The sequence below is a fragment of the Macrobrachium nipponense genome, chromosome 31 (assembly GCF_015104395.2).
Source record: "Macrobrachium nipponense isolate FS-2020 chromosome 31, ASM1510439v2, whole genome shotgun sequence".
Classification (NCBI taxonomy): domain Eukaryota; kingdom Metazoa; phylum Arthropoda; class Malacostraca; order Decapoda; family Palaemonidae; genus Macrobrachium; species Macrobrachium nipponense.
In genome coordinates, this window is record NC_061093.1 from 32,233,596 (window position 1) to 32,241,095 (window position 7,500).

Genomic DNA, 7,500 nt, shown 5'->3' on the forward strand with positions numbered 1-7,500 from the left:
GGTTTATACGCGAAAAATAAAGGGAGTTATTAATATACAAGGAATTATATGTAGTATATATGTATGTATAATATATATATAGATTTATATATATATATATATATATATATATATTATATATATATATATATATATATATATATAAAACTTTACTAAGATCCCATTAAATTCAGCACTCGGTGAATAACGGCGCTGACTTTATTTCAAGTTTGGAGCATTTTTTCATTTTTTTGCCCCACGAAAATTCACAATCGTCGAGAACAAACACAATTACGCCTTAAAATAAAAACACCCTCGCATTTCGTAATGACTGCAATAGCATTAAAACGACCCATTTTTTGAACAAATAAAAAAATTAAAATGATTCTGTGAGAATCTCTATTGACGCTTGGAATGAGAATCAACACTAAGGAAATTAACGTCGTCCACTAAACTCCTAAAAAAAATATTTTTTTAAATTTCGAGAACTATAATTTTTGGACAAACATCGCTGATGACGAATTCAAGAGGTGAAAATAAACTCGAGACGTCACTTGGGGACCTAAAGAAGAAGATTAACAGGGACCAGCTTTTTTTTAAAGATGATTTGTCCATCCGTCCAATGAGCAATCAAGTCGATTGCTGGTGGAGGACCTTCTGCCATATCTGTTATCATTTCCTTGTAATATATTTTAGTCGTCCCTCTAATGGTTCCCCTAATATTTGGTTTTGATGAAGTGTCCTTAAGGGAATCATGGCTGCCGACGACATCAATGTTGGAAATGTTAAAATGTTGATGAGTTAATCCGTTTGTTTAATATCTTTATCACCCGCTCTTGTTGTGGTAGCAATTACACGCTATATTATTCAGCTTTACGCACAAATGTCGACATATCGGTATCGTTGTTCAAAAGGTTCCAAAAATATTCTGAAATGTCCTGCCGGATGACTGTTCATAAAAGTTTCTGCAAAATAAGAAGAAAAGAATGTTTCACTGCCAGTAAGGAGAGCCACTGCATTCACAGTTACGCTGTCGACTATAGTAGATTCACATCAACCGTGCATTTGATGTCTAGGCCAGTCCCTTACGACGCTCCTGATTGGCTGTTGATAAGCCAGTCACAGGGCTGGAAATTCTGTCTCTCTCGAGAGAGCTCACATAGGCAGGATGTATGTTCCACCTCTCCTGAGGGATACCTTTGAAAAACGAAGTATCTCTCAAGCGAGGAGGAACATACATGCTGCCTATGTGAACTCTCTCGAGAGATTGAGAGTTTCCAGCTATGTGACTGGCTTATCAACAGCCAATCAGGAGCGTCGTAAGGGACTGGCCTAGACATCAAATGCACGGTTGATGTGAATCTACTATAAAAAAACGTGAAGTTCATATTGACTGCTTTATATACTAAGAAAAGTATGGATGCCGAGAAAATCATTTACTCAACTAAGGAGACTTTGATATCTAACAATCGAAGATACCTAACCAACACCGAAGAACAAACGGTTTATGTTTACTGATGAATACCCCAGTGGGCTATGCTACAACACATAAGAAACAGATAAAAAGCAACTTTCCTCCACACAACCCTTCCATGGAACCTGCAAACTTCACTTACCGTTTCTGCAATATTCCTGAAAAGAAAAATAAGAAAGTATTAAACATGGGTACAGAGAGCAAAATCCACGAAATAATGGGGGAATTTTCATACAAAATATTTTATCAAGTAATAGCCAAAATGAAATATGATTGTTGATACGGGTTCAGTAATATTCAGAAGATGAAACCTATTCATAAGGAACCAGTCTACCAAAGGGGCCATTGGCTTGAAATTCAAGCTTCCAAAGAATATGGTAGTCATTAGGAAGAAGAAAGACGGGGTAACGGGGAATACAGAAAAAAGAGATAACAGATAGAAAAAATAAAATAATGAAATAACAAATAGATAAAAATGCGTTAAAATGCAAGAATAGTATTAGGGTAGTAATGTATATATATATATATATATATATATATATATATATATATATATATATATATATATATATACATATTTATATACTATATAGACTATATATATATATATATCTATATATATATATATATAAATACTTTCATGTATATATACACACATATATATATACATATATACTATACATATCATTATACATATACATATATATATATATATATATATATATATTATATATATCATAGTAAGATTTGTAAGATCTTTGTAAGATTTTCTTTGTACACTTTCTTTGTACACTGTTGCCAGAGAAACAGCTGTCAGTAAACGGAAAAATCGAGAGAAACTGTGTTTGTTTATCCAATAAATAAGATGAGAAGAAGGAGTACTCATACAGAAAATAGATAAATTGAGCAAGAAGCTGATAAATAATCAGCTAGACAATTAAAATTTATATATATACATTAAATTTTATGTCTAGCTGATTATTTATCAGCTTTTTGCTCAATTTATTTATTTTCTATATTAGTACACTTCTCATCTTATTTATTGGATGAACAAACACCAGTTTCTCAGAGAAACTGGTGTTTGTTCATCCAATAAATAAGATGAGAAGAGGTAGTGCTCATACAGAAAATAGATAAAGTGAGCAAAAAGCTGATAAAATAATCAGCTAGGCATAAAATTATATACATATATATATATATATATATATATATATATATATATATATATATATATATAAGGGAAATATAAAACTTTATCAATTTCAAGAAATTTTTTTTTTTTTACAAATATGTATGTGTTTGTATGAAAACAGCAAAGTACATAAATGAACTCCATTAAAACAAAAAACAAGCGATAGATTTCCCAGATGATCACAGTGCTCCTCCTCCATTAGAGGCTTCAGCATCAATGCACACAGGGAGCGAGAGACACAAGGCCAGCCACAGATAAATCATAGTGGCATTGCCTTAATTACGAAAGCCGGCCCCTTCCCTCCTCTCACCCCTCCACCAAGCCGGCTGACTCCTCGGCCATTACAAAATGACATTAATCGCATTACGGTGATGGCATTACACCCTGACATTCATCACTAATCAATTCAAGAGGGAAGCCGTGATTCGAATCGTTAGAAAATATTAAAAGTGATCTTCGAGATTTTCAGTGATCATCGCTCCCTTCCAAAAACCATCGGCCATTTTGGCTGATTGATGACCGCGGCTCTACAAACATGGCAGCGGGGATTCGACAGGGGTGGGTTCCGTATCTCTCTCTCCGCTCTTGATATTTCGCTCGAAACAAAAATATTTACCGTTGGACCTGATGGATGATGGCCCAGATGGGTGACAGGTCCAGATCCACTTGGATTTCAAGTTAAAATTTTATCTGTTTATTTTATTTATTTATTTATTTTTTTTTTTTTTTTTTTTTTTTTTAAATGTGCTCACTAACATCTCGCGTAACTTCTAACTTAATATTATTTTGGGTGAATCAGCACTAGGCTTGGTTAATGTATTGTGCGAAAGTTTACGATGTAGTACTTGAAGGATTATACTCTTAATTTTTAATTACCATTTAAATAGTCGAACATCACTTTACGTATTTAGCGTTTTGATTTTTTGAAAAATAGAGTTTACAACGTTTAAGTTTGAAATAATGTTTAATTAAATCACTATTGGCAGCGGCACCTCTCGCAGAAGCTTGAATTCTCCATCTGTTAAAGACAACCGAGTTTCTTACTGATCCAATTTGAAACTAACCAAGATTCAGAGGTTATTGGTTTAGTGAGGACCAAATTGAACAACAGCAATGAAAACATAAGCTGATTCTACTTTTCTTAAATGCAAGTCAAAGGCTGAAAATAGTTTTTACCACTAACTTCTACTATTAATTTTCAGGACATTTTTAGTCGAGGAGTTAGAACATTTTGCGTCCTTTTTGAGAAATCTTGTTTTTATTTGAATGTTAAAAAAAGCAAATAAGAACCTATCAAATCTGGTACTCTTCAGTACAGGCCACCATTCTCTACGTCATTTGTTTCCATTTATCTTGCGATCTTTAATGAACGTCCTTTCTAATAATAAACAAAATAATTACCTTAATTCAATGTAGAAATTATAAGTTTCATATACTGTAATGAACTTTCTGGACTAACCATCACACGAGACATCACTGAACCAATATATATATATATATATAATATATATATATATATATATATATATATATATATATCATAATATTATATATATATTCATAGTGACTATTTCATCCTTTGACTGCGAATTTTCTACAAAATACTCCAGAAAGTCGAGAAATGAAAAAAAGACAACCAAAATAAGCAGAATCAATAAATAAAGTGGAGAGTGGGCATTTTAATGGAAAACTCGTACTTCCTACGAATTCTCAGCATTCCCCCCCCCCCCCCCCCCCCCCCCACACACACACACACACACAGGATACTCTCTTCTGTTTGCTCTCAGAAATGAGCCGTCAGCTTCTGTTCCCCTCGCGGGTGCCAACTTAGGCCTATCAGGGATCCAGGAGAGAACCTGTCAGCTTAAACCAAGGAAGCGGAACACTCAAGAACGACACACTCAGGGTTAGGATACTTCCTCCCCAGGTAATTTACTTCGAATAGAATGTATACAATCTAGACAGCAAGCCAAGCGCTGGGACCCATGAGATCATTCAGCGCTGAAGGGAAAACAGAGAAAGAGTTGAGTTGAATATAGAACTTAGGTCATAGGTCAAGCACTAGGACCTATGAGGTCATTCAGCGCTGAACTTGAAATTAACAGTAAAAGGTTTGAAAGGTGTAACAGGAGGAAAACCTCGCAGCTGCACTATGAATCAAGTTTTAGGAGAGGTTGGGATGTAAGATGAAGAAAGAGAATATGAAAGGAGGTACAGTATAAGGAACAAAAAGTGTTACAGCTAGAGGCCGAAGGAACGCTGCGCAGAGCCATGAGTAATGCCTACAGTGCACCGGGTGAGGTGCACTGACGGCACTACCCCCCTACTGGGGATTACTCCGGAGACGAGGAAATTAGTTTAAAATTCGAAGTTAACGCTGGATACAAAAGAGTGGATTTATCTATTTATTTATCCGTTTAATTAGTTTACTTAATTTATCTGTTAATTTATTTAATTCATCTATCAATTTATTTAATTTATCAAAAGTTAAAGATCCAACGAAGCCTGTTTTCCACGGAAAGGAAAATGTAAGAAAATGAACCGAACGGAAGAACTACTGTGCTCGAAATAATATTAGCGATTACATTGATAACAATAAGAATAAGTGAAGAAATCTGAAAATATAGTTTTCTGAAAAAGTAAACTAATGAGATGGCTTTATCTGTCCGTTCGCACTTTGCTGTCCGCACTTTTTTCTGTCTGCCCTCAGTTCTGAAAAACTACCGAGGCTAGAGGGCTGCAGATTGGTATGCTGATCATCCACCCTCCAATCATCAAACATACCAAATTGCAGCCCTGTAACCTCAGTAGTTTTTTTTATTTTATTCAAGGTTAAAGTTAGCCATGATCGTGCGTCTGTAAACGATATAGGGCAATCTACCACCTGGCCGTGGTTAGGTTCATGGGCCGCGGCTCACACAGCATCAAACCGAGATCACCGAAAGATAAATCTATTTCCGGTGGCCTTAATTATATGATGTACAGAAAACTCGACTGCGCCGAAGAAGCTTCGGAGCATTTTTCATTTGTTTTCTCAGTCCTTACTTCCGCATTGTGTGCTTAGGTGTAGCAAAGAAAGCATTGGCAATGCTTTCTTTGCTACACCTAAGGTCAATGAAAAAATAATAACAACAATAAGCAGAGAAAAATAAATTCCGTTAGGTTTTCCCAGGTGAAAATGGTGACAGTCCAGAGAGGACGATTATACCATCTATAGATTACTAGGTCACAGATGTATCTTAATATGAGCAAATGACCAACCAAATGTAAACGTGGGATCTGTACCAATGCAACTTAAACAACATGATACTGAAACATTCGTCTCACCTGACTGATGATTGGTCAAATTCTAAAAGAACTACGTCCAATGAGTATTTGGCTCAAATGACAAATTATTCAGTGGTAATTTGGGTGTTTTGAAATTGCTGCTTTAATTCCTTCATACGGAATGAATAATTCCTTTTTATAGATATCAAAACTAAATTTAGTTCTATATATGTACATATATATACAAATAAATTTAGTTCTACATATATACACATATATATACAACTAAATTTAGTTCTAAATATATACATATATATACAACTAAATTTAGTTTTATATATACATATATATACAACTAAATTTAGTTTTGATACCTATAAAGAGGAATTATTCAATCCGTATGAAGGAATTTAAGCAGCAATTTCGAAACATCAAAATTACAGTTGAATAATTTGTCATTGGACTCAAATAATCCTTAAACGAGTAAGTTCGTTTAAAACTTGACTAATCATCAGTCAGTTTGTATATATATGTGTGATATATTATTATATATAATTAATATATATATATATATATATATATATTATTATATATATATATATATATATAGAGAGAGAGAGAGAGAGAGAGAGAGAGAGAGAGAGAGAGAGAGAGAGAGAGAGAGATTAAATGAATGTATATGTGTGTTTTATTATCTGCCCACACAGGCAAGATGTATGGATGTACATATATACGAATAACTAACAAGAGAAAAACGGAAGAGGAAGGGGGCAGTAACAACAGAAAAAGATAATGAAGAAAAATAGCTTCCCATAAATAATTTAAAGGTACGGAGGGGGAGCCAAAACAGTAAAATTCAATTAGGCCGTAATGTTCTAAACGTACGGATTCCATGAATCTGTGAAGGGAGGAACCCTCCTCGAAAAAAAAAAAAAAAAAATCCCATTCAGAATGGAAATTATTTTCGACTGAACCGACATTTATAGCTAGGAATCCTTTCGGAAGAGAAAGGTCGCTGGTTTGAACTAACGATCCCTATCGCTTGATCAAGCGTTATAGTATTCTGGCTAAATCTTTTTATCATTAGCTTTTGCCCAGAATGCCAGAGGAGCAGGCTTTGCACGCGTAGCTTCTCGGCGGCAAAAAATGAGCATAAAATTCAATATACATTTCAGCATCATTTCTCACTTGAGGTTATATTCAAAGTCTCTCGTGCTAATACCCTTTATGAGTACTGATTATTAATCTTTGTTTGAAAGGATAAATGCTTCAGTATGAAGCGAAAAACTAGATTACAGGAAAAAAGAAACAGAAAAATGTGAAAAATATTTTTTATCACTTTAACTTTTACCCTTTTACCATCTATTTTCAGACGATTAATAGTCGAGGAGTGTCCTTTTTAATCAGGTTTTTATTTGAACGTTAAAAAACTAAAAACGGACCTGGCTAATTTGGTAGGGTTAATTTGTCTTTCGTCCATTTGCATCTTAGGTACTCTTGGTATAGGTCACCATTTAGCTTAATTAATGATGAGACAGCAAACGAAAGCCAAAGAATTAAAGTGGGGACAGGGTAAGGCAGATTAGCA

At 34.3% G+C, this 7,500-nt stretch overlaps 1 protein-coding gene across 2 annotated transcripts in view; it reads right to left on the bottom strand.

The window, feature by feature from the left end:
- Positions 1-7,500, bottom strand: part of LOC135206744 (neprilysin-1-like) — a 684,073-nt gene that overhangs the window by 568,497 nt on the left and 108,076 nt on the right. For both annotated transcript variants that reach the window (XM_064238226.1, XM_064238227.1), the window contains exon 2: positions 1,596-1,611. The gene's annotated coding sequence lies outside the window, so the exon portion shown is untranslated. The remainder of the gene's footprint in view (positions 1-1,595; positions 1,612-7,500) is intronic.